This window comes from Arachis ipaensis, chromosome B10 (genome assembly GCF_059453495.1).
Source record: "Arachis ipaensis isolate K30076 ecotype BB chromosome B10, ASM5945349v1, whole genome shotgun sequence".
NCBI classification, from domain to species: Eukaryota; Viridiplantae; Streptophyta; class Magnoliopsida; order Fabales; family Fabaceae; genus Arachis; species Arachis ipaensis.
In genome coordinates, this window is record NC_142435.1 from 98,667,066 (window position 1) to 98,679,925 (window position 12,860).

At 37.8% G+C, this 12,860-nt stretch overlaps 1 non-coding gene across 1 annotated transcript; it reads right to left on the reverse strand.

Moving 5' to 3' along the window:
- Positions 1 to 9,714: 9,714 nt before the first annotated feature.
- On the reverse strand, positions 9,715 to 9,818 carry LOC148581030 (small nucleolar RNA R71). Its single transcript, XR_015899701.1, has one exon. It is a non-coding gene; the product is annotated as a small nucleolar RNA R71 (small nucleolar RNA).
- Positions 9,819 to 12,860: the final 3,042 nt, after the last annotated feature.

Here is a 12,860-nt window from a genome sequence, read left to right on the forward strand (position 1 = left end):
AAGGACTGCAGATGCTGTTGGATTCTGATATCCCTGCACTCAAAGTGGATTTTTTGGAGCTACAAAAGCCCAATTGGCGCGCTCTCAATTGCGTTGAAAAGTAGACATCCTGGGATTTTTCGCAATATATAATAGTCCATACTTTGTTTGAGATTTGATGGCCCAAACAGGCATTCCAAGTCAGCATAAAAATTTTGGCGTCAAAACGCCAGAACTGGCATAAAAGTTGGAGTTAAACACCCAAACTGGCACCAAAGCTGGCGTTTAACTCCAAGAAAAGTCTCTACATGTGAAAGCTTCATTGCTCAGCCTAAGCACACACCAAGTAGGTCCAGAAGTGGATTTCTGCATCATTTACTCATTTCTGTAAACCCTAGGTTACTAGTTCTCTATAAATAGGACCTTTTGCTATTGTATTTTCATCTTGGAATCTTTAGTTCATCTTTTGATCTCTTGATCACGTTTTGGGGGCTGGCCTCACGGCCATGCCTAAACCTTTTGTTCTTATGTATTTTCAACGGTGGAGTTTCTACACCCCATAGATTAAGGTGTGGAGCTCTGTTGTTCCTCATGAATTAATACACGGTACTATTGTTTTTCTATTCAACTCAAGCCTATTTCTTCTCCAAGATATTCATTCGCACTCAAGAACATGATGAATGTGATGATTATGTGACACTCATCACCATTCTCACCTATGAACGCGTGCCTGACAACCACTTCCGTTCTACATGCAAATAAGCTTGAATGTGTATCTCTTGGGTTTCTAATCTAAGATTAGAACCTTCGTGATATAGGCTAGAATTATTGGCGGCCATTCCTGAGATCCGAAAAGTCTAAACCTTGTCTATGGTATTCCGAGTAGGATCTGGGAAGGGATGACTGTGACGAGCTTCAAACTCGCGAGTGTTGGGCGTAGTGATAGACGCAAAAGGATCAATGGATCCTATTCCAACATGATCGAGAACCAATAGCTGAATAGCCGTGCGGTGACAGCGCATTTGGACCATTTTCACTGAGAGGACGGGAAGTAGCCATTGACAACGGTGATGCCCAACATAAAGCTTGCCATGGAAAGGAGTATGAATGATTGGATGAAGGCAATAGGAAAGCAGAAGTTCAGGAGGAACAAAGCATCTTCATACGCTTATCTGAAATTCTCACCAATGAATTACATAAGTATTTCTATCTTATTTTATGTCTTATTCATCTTTTAATTATCAATTCTCCATAACGATTTGAATCCGCCTGACTGAGATTTACAAGATAACCATAGCTTGCTTCAAGCCGACAATCTCCGTGGGATCGACCCTTACTCACGTAAGGTTTATTACTTGGACGACCCAGTGCACTTGCTGGTTAGTTGTGCGAGTTGTGACAAAGAGTTGAGATTACAATTGTGCGTACCAAGTTGTTGGTGCCATTGATGATCACAATTTCGTGCACCAGTATGGAATCCACTTTTTAGTTTTAGTTCTCTCCTCCCCAAATTTCGAAATTCAATGTGTAATTATGTTGAATTTTGCTTGATTTCGGTGTTTAGGTTTGAATTAACTTGTGGTTATTGTCGGATTTATCTCACTTAAGCTGTGGGCAAGGTAAGCATCCTCAAACCCTTTGTAGAATATTGAATTAGTGAGCTTTATTTTGATTGTGGGGATAATTGTGATGTTAAATTGAAAGTTTACGGTTGGTTGGGGTCAAGATTGAGAATGTGGAGCTTGGATTTAGCTTTGGTGGCCAGAGGGCTGTTTGGTGAAGGTTTGGTGTCTTAGAAGCTTGGAAAATGCTGAATTGTGAGATGTTCTAGGCTTTAGGAGGAATCCGCCAATGTATGGTTTCAGTTTCTCATAACTAAAATATAATGTGCCGTTAAAACTTAGGCTAGATGACCTAGGATAAGTTGAATCTTGTGTTTGATACATACTATGTTAATTGATGTTTTATGTTTGATTGATAATTATTGGGCATGAGAAAAGTTGATGATGGTGGCAAAATTATTTAGAGGTGTATGATGATGTAGGTATTGATGAGTATGCATATTGTTATGTTGAACATGAATTATTGTGTTAAAATTGTGAAATGATTAGATTGGAGTGTTGTGCAGCGTTTAGTATATTCCAGGCATAGATTGGCTAGTTTGGTGTTGTTGTGGTAAGGTTTGGTAAGTTAAAAAGGTTTTGGATTGGAAAAGTTTGGAAAAAATTGAGAAGTTAGCTTTTGGTAAAAATATGATTTTAACGAACTTCGGCGGTTCATAACTTGAGCCTCGAATTCTGGATTTGAATGAAATATATTTCAAATTAAAGATATTTTCAATAGCTTAAAAATGGTATAAAATTTAAGGAAAATAGGAGCAGAAAATTGATTTTTGTTAAGTTGCAGAATTTCGGAAATGCTGGTGCGTGTGCGCATGCACACTGCTGTGCGTACACATCGGGCAGAATGTGAGTTTTGGCTCGTGCGTACACATATCCTGGGAATTTGGCAAGTATGCGCATACACACTATGGTACGAACGCACACACATGGGAATTCTTGTTGTTGCCTACATACGCATACCCTTGTGCGTACGCATACTTTTAAAAGATTGAGTAGGGTGTGCGCATACACACATGTGTGCGTACGCACACTACCTTGTTTTTCCAAAAACTCTATTTTCTACTAATTGACTTCCCGACAAGCTTGTTACCCTCCGAAACTACTATTTTGGATAAAATACACTATTTTTACACTATTGACCATTATTCTGGTTTTTTCCAAACTCCTAAAAAATTCTATTTAAAGGCTAATAGGTGGTTATTGGGTAGCGAATTGTGGATATGATTGTGGACAGAAGTATCTTGTTGGTAAAGAAAGAGGTAAAGTGAATGATAATGATGGTGGAAGTGTCGTACATATTATGAGCCAGATGGCTATATTGATAATGAATTATGGCAGATAATGATTATATGATTATTGATTGATTATATGGTTTGTTTTACTTCTAAATATCTGAGATACAAGTTTTTCTGGGTGAAAGCAGTGGCTTGCCACCAAGTGCTCTAGGTTGAGACTCGATACTCTCACTACAAAAAATGAGGTTTAAAATGACATTTATATTACGGTGGTTTTTAAAACTGCTGTAATATTCAAGTATTATGGCATTTTATGATGCTGCCATAATTAATTTAAATAAAATGGCAATTTTTGGTAATTTTGACGGTTAAAAACTGCCATTATCAGAGCACAATGTTAAAAAAAAAAACCCAACCGAAGGAAAATCGAAAAGCAAGGAAAACCCAAATATCTTAAATTGAATGTGTTTCCCCAACAAGGAAACCCTAACACGCGTTGCCACCACCGTCAAATCAAAAAATGACGATATGTGCTCTGCTCCGGCAACGTTCTGCAACAGCGACTGCTCCGGCAACGATCTGCTCCAGCGAATGATCCGGCGATGATCTGCTCCAGCGAATGCTCCGGCGGTGATTTTCTCGGTGTTCTCCTCTGAGGAGATTGTGTGCTGTGAACTGAAATGCTGTCTCCAGCGACGATCTCCTCTGGCGGCGCGTTCTCCTCCTTCAGCGAGCTTCTATGATTTGGATTTGATATGAAGATTGCCGCTCATCTCATCGCCATCATTCATCTCTGCGCCATCGCAAGCAACACCGCTTTCAATTTGGCTCATCTCCTCGCCGTGGCAAGCAATGCCATTGTTGCTGCCTTCACAAGCTTCTACAGTTTGGTTTCGCGATCTCTATCACTTCTAATAGGTAACTCTTCGTTCTTTTAGATCTACTTCATGCTCTAGTAGGAAGAAACAAAGAATGATGGTTCTGTTTTTATTATTGTGTTTTTAACTTTCATTGATCTTTTGTGATGTTGTTGTTGTTAGCTTGTTACTGCTGCATTTTCTATTGTGGTGTTGTTTTTTTGCTTCTGATTTTATTTAGTTTGAGACCTAATATATTCTATTGAATTGATTAATCTGCATCATTTGTTCGAAATTAGTATAAAACATGGCGTGTGTGTATTTTCTGATGTAAGTGTTTGAATGATGGTTAAATGCAATAATGAAGAGACACAAAGCACTGCTAATCTGTTCCATGAATGTTGCGTTAGTGTTTGAATGATGTAAGTGTGTATTTTGGCTTTCAATTTTTAATTTTCTTACTGATGCAGAGGTATATAAAAGATCATAAAGGTGTTTGAACAATTTTTCTTCTGGATTTGAGGCTTTTGCCCCCTCAGAAATTCTAAAGGTGATGCTTACTATCTAGTTAAATAAAAGATGTTGAGAAAGCTTCCTCATTGTGAATGAGAGCACCAGCTTTGCATGTAAATGGTGATATGATGCATTTTAATAATTAAAAAAAAAAACCGTTTTGATTGCAGATTCTGGTCCCTAGGATTGAAACCATGACAGAGCAACAAAGGTCAGACATAAGCAACTTTGGAAAATCTTGTCAGCAAGCAGAAGATGCTCTTTCACAAGGCATGGACAAACTTCAACAAATGGTTTTAGAATCTGTAGCAGCAGGACAACTTGATGAACAAACTAACACTCCAAACATGTCTACGGCAATAGAGAGATTGGCAGGTCTAGTGAGCTTTGTGAACCAAGTAAAAAATTTTCTTCACTTTCTTGAATGAAAAGCCGTTAGTTATATTCAATTTAACTTTCACCAATTTATTATTTTACCGCTGTGTCAGTGACAGCAATGATTGAACATAATTCTGCAATAAAGAATAACCCAATTTGATTTCAACAAATTTGTTTTAGAAGTGATGAAACTAGGAAACAATATAGTGTTGTTCCAACTCATGTTACTTAAAGGAAAAGAAAACAAACAAAAGAAGGAAATGAAACATCTTCATTCACTAACTTGAAGATTGAGCACTAGAAAATAGAAGGAAGCTTTACTATGTTTGAAACTTGACAAGATTGTCATTTATATGCTCATAGTTTACAAGGGCGCCATGATGCTTCAGTCCCTCAAACCCGTGAAGCAGTTCAGCCACCACGTTTGCTCCTTTGCCATCTACATCCACGACATGTCTCGCCAGATCTAGATTCACCACTACTGCTCCCGCCTCAACCAGGACTTCCTCCAGTGCGCTGTCTACAACTCCGACAACACCAACGCCCACCTCCTCGGTCTAATTACTCCCTCACTTCCCATGCATCATGCATGCATGTTTCTTCTTGTTATTTAAACTAACTCGCTCACTCCATATGAATGTGTGCCAAGTGTGGAGTACATCATTTCTGATAGGATCTTTGAAGATCTTCCTGACGAGAAGAAGAAGCTTTGGCACTCTCATGCTTATGAGGTTTTTCACTTTCATTCTCTGTTTTTATTTTGTTTTCCTGTGTCATAAATATTTTATTTTGTAATTTCATTAATTAGAGTCTTTCATTACATTCTTATTATGTTTTACATTTTTCTCTCTTTTCTCCATGCTTTAAATAATAACCTAATTCTATATAATTGCTTTTAAACTTATGAATAAATACTTAAATATTTCAATCAACTATCAAAAAGGCATTTATGTTTTTATTATTTTTATTTTTCAGTGCTTCTGGATGCAACAAATCATGGCTTTTCTAATTTTAAGTTCCAAATTTTTATAAATATTTGATATTTGATTTAGCCATTTAGCTTTTAGTGCTAGTATTTTGTGTTTATGGAAAGCCATGTTCCTCAACAATGTCTTGATGTCATATTAATGTGATATGTCCTTGATGAGCGGATAATTTATACGCTTTTTGGCATTGTTTTTAGTATGTTTTTAGTAGAATCTAGTTACTTTTAGGGATGTTTTCATTAGTTTTTATGTTAAATTCATATTTCTGGACTTTACTATGAGTTTGTGTGTTTTTCTGTGATTTCAGGTATTTTCTGGCTGAAATTGAGGGACTTGAGCAAAAATCAGATTCAGAGGTAGAAGAAGGACTGCTGATGCTGTTGGATTCTGACCTCCCTACACTCAAAGTGGATTTTCTGGAGCTACAGAACTCAAACTGGCACGCTTTTAATTGCGTTGGAAAGTAGACATCCAGGGCTTTCCAGCAATATATAATAGTCCATACTTTGGCCGAGTTTAAATGACGTAAAAGGGCATTGAACGCCAGTTCTACGCTGCTGTCTAGAGTTAAACGCCAGAAACAAGTCAGAAACCAGAGTTGAACGCCAGAAATACGTTACAACCTGGCGTTCAACTCCAGAAAGAGCCTCTGCACGTGTAACATTCAAGCTCAGCCCAAGCACACACCAAGTGGGTCCCGGAAGTGGATTTATGCATCAATTACTTACTTCTGTAAATCCTAGTAACTAGCTTAGTATAAATAGGACTGTTTACTATTGTATTAGACATCTTAGGACGTTTTGTTCTTAGATCATGGGGGCTGGCCATTCGGCCATGCCTGGACCTTTCACTTATGTATTTTCAACGGTAGAGTTTCTACACTCCAGAGATTAAGGTGTGGAGCTCTGCTGTTCCTCAAAGATTAATGCAAAGTACTACTGTTTTTCTATTCAATTCAACTTGTTCCATTTCTAAGATATTCATTCGCACTTCAACCTGAATGTGATGAACGTGACAATCATCATCATTCCCTATGAACGCGTGCCTAACAACCACTTCCGTTCTACCTTAGATTGAATGATTATCTCTTAGATCTCTTAATCAGAATCTTCGTGGTGTAAGCTAGATTGATGGCGGCATTCATGAGAATCCGGAAAGTCTAAACCTTGTCTGTGGTATTCCGAGTAGGATTCAGGGATTGAATGACTGTGACGAGCTTCAAACTCGCGAGTGCTGGGCGTAGTGACAGACGCAAAAGGAGGGTGAATCCTATTCCAACATGATCGAGAACCTCAGATGATTAGCCGTGCTGTGACAGAGCATTTGGACCATTTTCACAAGAGGATGGGATGTAGCCATTGACAACAGTGATGCCCTTACATAAAGCCAGCCATGGAAAGGAGTAGGACTGATTGGATGAAGACAGCAGGAAAGCAGAGATTCAGAGGAACGAAAGTATCTCTATGCGCTTATCTGAAATTCTCACCAATGATTTACATAAGTATTTCTATCCTTATTTTATTATATAAATTTCGAAAACTCCATAACTATTTGATATCCTCCTTACTGAGATTTACAAGGTGACCATAGCTTGCTTCATGCCAACAATCTCCGTGGGATCGGCCCTTACTCACGTAAGGTTTATTACTTGGACGACCCAGTGCACTTGCTGGTTAGTTGTATCGAAGTTGTGAATGAAAAACGATTTATTAAGACGTGCGTACAGAGTTTCTGGCACCGTTGCCTGAGATCACAATTTCGTGCACCATGTTTTTGGCGCCGTTGCTGGTGATTGTTCGAGTTTGGACAACTGACGGTTCATCTTGTTGCTCAGATTAGGTAATTTTCTTTTTGTTTTCAAAAATTTTTCAAAAATCTTTCAAAAATTTCTCCTTTGTTTTCGAAAAAAATTTTAAAATAAAAATGTTTTCAAAAATATATTTTTCTTCAAAATTTTTAAGAATGAATTCTAGTGTTTCATGAAGCATGTTGAAGCCTGGCTGGCTGTAAAGCCATGTCTAATTCTTCGGGATAGGGCATGTTAGGCGTGTCATGTCTGAGTTACATACTAAAGCTTGGCTGGCTATTAAGCCATGCCTGACCCTTTGATTGGAGCTTTAGACTAAAGAGCATAAGATTCCTGGAATTCATATTAAAAATTTTGGAATCCTTATTTTTCTTTTTCAAATAATTTTCGAAAAATCCAAAAAAAATTATAAAATCATAAAAATCAAAAATATTTTGTGTTTCTTGTTTGAGTCTTGAGTCAAATTGTAAGTTTGGTGTCAATTGCATATTCATTTTGCATTTTTCGAAAATTCATGCATTCATAGTGTTCTTCATGATCTTCAAGTTGTTCTTGGTAAGTCTTCTTGTTTGATCTTTATGTTTTCTTGTTTTGCATCTTTTCTTGTTTTTCATGTGCATTTTTGCATTCATAGTGTCTAAACATGAAAGATTTCTAAGTTTGGTGTCTTGCATGTTTTCCTTGCATATAAAATTTTCAAAAATATGTTCTTGATGTTCAACATGATCTCCATAGTGTTCTTGGTGTTCATCTTGACATTCATAGCATTCTTGCATGCATTCATTGTTTTGATATAAAATTTCCATGCATTGAGTATTTTTTGTGTTTTTCTCTCTCATCATAAAAATTCAAAAAAATCAAAAAAATATCTTTCCCTTTTTCACTCATAAATTTCGAAAAATTGAGTTGACTTTTTCAAAACTTTTTAAAATATAGTTGTTTTTATGAGTCAAATCAAATTTTCAATTTAAAAATCTTATCTTTTTCAAAATCTTTTTCAAAAATCAAATCTTTTTCAATTTTCTTAGTTATTTTCGAAAATTCTAAAAATATTTCTCAAAAATCTTTTTCTTATCTTTACCTCCTAATTTTCGAAAATAACATCATCAATTAATGTTTTGATTCAAAAATTTCAAGTTTGTTACTTACTTGTTAAGAAAGATTCAAACTTTAAGTTCTAGAATCATATTTTGTGATTTCTTGTGAATCAAGTCATTAATTGTGATTTTAAAAATCAAATCTTTTTCAAAACTAATTTCAATCATATCTTTTCAAAATATCTCTTTATCTTATCTTTTTCAAAATTTAATTTCAAAATATCCTTTCTAACTTCTTATCTTCTTATCTTTTCAAAATTGACTTTCAAATTTGTTTCAACTAACTAACTAACTTTTTGTTTGTTTCTTATCTTTTTCAAAACTACCTAACTAACTCTCTCTCTCTAATTTTCGAAAATATCTCCCTTCTTTTTCAAAATTTCTTTTTAATTAACTAATTATTTTAACTTTTGATTTTAAAATTTTAAAAAAAAATTACTAACCTTTTTCAAAAACTATTTTCGAAAACCACTAACTCTTTTTCAAAAATTATTTTCGAAAATTCACTTCCCGCTCTCATCTTCTTCTATTTGCTTGTTTATTCACTAACATCTCTTCCTCACTCACCAAAAATCTGAACCCCCTCTCTCTCTCTGAGTTCAGATTTTCTCTTCTTTTCTTCTATTCACACAGGGACCTCTATATTGTGGTAAAAAGGATCCCTATTATTATTATTATTATTATTTTTCTGTCCCTCTTTTTCATATGAGCAGGAGCAAAGACAAGAATATTCTTGTTGTAGTAGATCCAGAACCTGAAAGGACTCTAAAAAGGAAACTAAGAGAAGCTAAATTACAACAATCCAGCAAGCACCTTTCAGAAATTTTTAAACAAGAAAGAGGAGATGGCAGCCGAAAATAATAATAATGCAAGGAGGATGCTTGGTGACTTTACTGCACCTAATTCCAATTTACATGGAAGAAGCATCTCCATTCCTGCCATTGGAGCAAACAATTTTGAGCTTAAACCTCAATTAGTTTCTCTGATGCAGCAGAACTGCAAGTTTCATGGACTTCCATCTGAAGATCCTTTTCAGTTCTTAACTGAATTCTTGCAGATATGTGATACTGTTAAGACTAATGGAGTAGATCCTGAAGTCTACAGGCTCAAGCTTTTCCCTTTTACTATAAGAGACAGAGCTAGAGTATGGTTGGACTCTCAACCTAAGGATAGCCTGAACTCTTGGGATAAGCTGGTCAAGGCTTTCTTAGCCAAGTTCTTTCCTCCTCAAAAGCTGAGTAAGCTTAGAGTGGATGTTCAGACCTTCAGACAGAAAGAAGGTGAATCCCTCTATGAAGCTTGGGAGAGATACAAAGGACTGACCAAAAAGTGTCCATCTAACATGCTTTCAGAATGGACCATCAAGGATATATTCTATGATGGTCTGTCTGAATTAGCTAAGATGTCATTGGATACTTCTGCAAGTGGATCCATTCACCTAAAGAAAACGCCTGCAGAAGCTCAAGAACTCATTGACATGGTTGCTAATAACCAGTTCATGTACACTTCTGAAAGGAATTCTGTGAATAATGGGACGCCTATGAAGAAGGGAGTTCTTGAAATTGATACTCTGAATGCCATATTGGCTCAGAATAAAATATTGACTCAGCAAGTCAATATGATTTCTCAGAGTCTGAATGGAATGCAAGCTGCATCCAACAGTACTCAAGAGGCAGCTTCTGAAGAAGAAGCCTATGATCCTGAGAACCCTGCAATAGCAGAGGTAAATTACTTAGGTGAACCTTATGGAAACTCCTATAACTCATCATGGAGAAATCATCCAAATTTCTCATGGAAGGATCAACAAAAGCCTCAACAAGGCTTTAATAATGGTGGAAGAAATAGGTTTAACAATAGTAAACCTTTTCCATCATCCACTCAGCAACAGACAGAGAACTCTGAACAAAATACCTCTAATTTAGCAAACTTAGTCTCTGATCTATCTAAGGCCACTGTAAGTTTCATGAATGAAACAAGGTCCTCCATTAGAAATTTGGAGGCACAAGTGGGCCAGCTGAGTAAAAGGATCACTGAAATCCCTCCTAGTACTCTCCCAAGTAATACAGAAGAAAATCCAAAAGGAGAGTGCAAGGCCATTGAATTGATCACCATGGCCGAACCTGTAAGGGAAGGAGAGGACGTGAATCCCAAGGAAGAAGTTCTCCTGGGACGTCCAGTGATCAATAAGGAGTTTCCCTCTGAGGAACCAAAAGAATCTGAGACTCATCTAGAGACCATAGAGATTCCATTGAACCTCCTTATGCCATTCATGAGCTCTGATGAGTATTCCTCTTCTGAAGAGAATGAGGATGTTACTGAAGAGCAAGTCACCAAGTACCTTGGTGCAATCATAAAGCTGAATGCCAAATTATTTGGTATTGAGACTTGGGAAGATGAACCTCCCTTGTTCACTAATGAACTAAGTGATTTGGATCAACTGACATTGCCTCAGAAGAAACAGGATCCTGGAAAGTTCGTAATACCTTGTACCATAGGCAACATGACCTTTAAAAAGGCTCTGTGTGACCTTGGTTCAGGGATAAACCTCATGCCCCTCTCTGTAATAGAGAAACTGGGAATCTATGGGGTGCAAGCTGCTAAAATCTCATTAGAGATGGCAGACAATTCAAGAAAATAGGCTTATGGACAAGTAGAGGACGTGTTAGTAAAGGTGGAAGGCCTTTACATCCCTGCTGATTTCATAGTCTTGGATACTGGGAGGGATGAGGATGAATCCATTGTCCTTGGAAGATCCTTCCCAGCCACAGCAAGAGCTGTGATTGATGTTGACAGAGGTGAATTAGTCCTTCAATTGAATGAGGACTCTTTTGTGTTTACAACTCAAGGTTACCCTTCTGTAAACATGGAGAGGAAGCATAAAAAGCTTCTCTCAAAGCAGAGTCAACCAGAGCCCCCACAGTCAAACTCTAAGTTTGGTGTTGGGAGGCCACAACCAAACTCTAAGTTTGGTGTTGAACTCCCATATCCAAACTCTAAGTTTGGTGTTGGGGAGTCTCAACAATGCTCTGAACATCTGTGAGGCTCCATGAGAGCCCACTATCAAGCTATTGACATTAAAAAAACGCTTGTTGGGAGGCAACTCAATTTTTATCTAATTTTATTTTTTCTTGTTCTTTCATGTTTTATTAGGTTCATGATCATGTGGAGTCACAAAATAAATATAAAAATTGAAAACAGAATCAAAAACAGCAGAAGAAAAATCACACCCTGGAGGAAGACCTTACTGGCGTTTAAACGCCAGAACGGAGCATGGTTCTGGCGCTGAACGCCCAAAATGGGCAGCATCTGGGCGTTTGAATGCCAGAATTGCACCCTGGAGAAGAGCTGGCGCTGAACGCCCAGAGCAAGCATGGTTCTGGCGTTCAACGCCAGAAATGGGCAACAAATGGGCGTTCAACGCCCAAAACAAGCACCAATCTGGCGCTGAACGCCCAGAGTTGTGTGCAAGGGCATTTTGCATGCCTAATTTGGTGCAAGGTTATAAATCCTTGAATACCTCAAGATCTGTGGACCCCACAGGATCCCCACCTACCTCCACTCACTTCTTCTCACCCCTCTTTTACACAATCCCATAAACACTCTTCCCCAAAACTCTTCACCAATCACCTCAATCTCTCTTCCCTATCACCACTTTACCACTCACATCCATCCACTCTTCTCCATAAACCTACCTCATAAACTCCACCTACCTTCAAAATTCAAAATCAATTTCCCACCCAACCCCACCCTAAATGGCCGAACCTAACACCCTCTCCCCCACTATATAAACCCCTCAATTCTTCTTCATTTTCACACAACACAACCCTCTCTTCTCTTCTTGGCCGAAACACAACCCCTTCTCCCTCTCCTCTATTTCTTCTTCTTCTTCATCTACTCTTTCTTTTCTTGCTCGAGGGCGAGCAATTTTCTAAGTTTGGTGTGGTAAAAGCATAAGCTTTTTGTTTTTCCATTACCATTGATGGCACCCAAGACCGGAGAATCCTCTAGAAAAGGGAAAGGGAAGACAAAAGCTTCCACCTCCGAGTCATGGGAGATGGAAAGATTCATCTCCAAAGCTCATCAAGACCACTTCTATGATGTTGTGGCCAAGAAGAAGGTGATCCCCGAGGTCCCTTTCAAGCTCAAGAAGAATGAGTATCCGGAGATCCGACATGAAATCCAAAGAAGAGGTTGGGAAGTTCTAACAAAATCCATCCAACAAGTCGGCATCCTAATTGTTCAAGAGTTCTATGCCAATGCATGGATCACTAGGAACCATGATCAAAGTAAGAACCCGGACCCAAAGAATTATCTCACCATGGTTCGGGGGAAATACTTAGATTTTAGTCCGGAAAATGTGAGGTTGGCATTTAACTTGCCTATGAT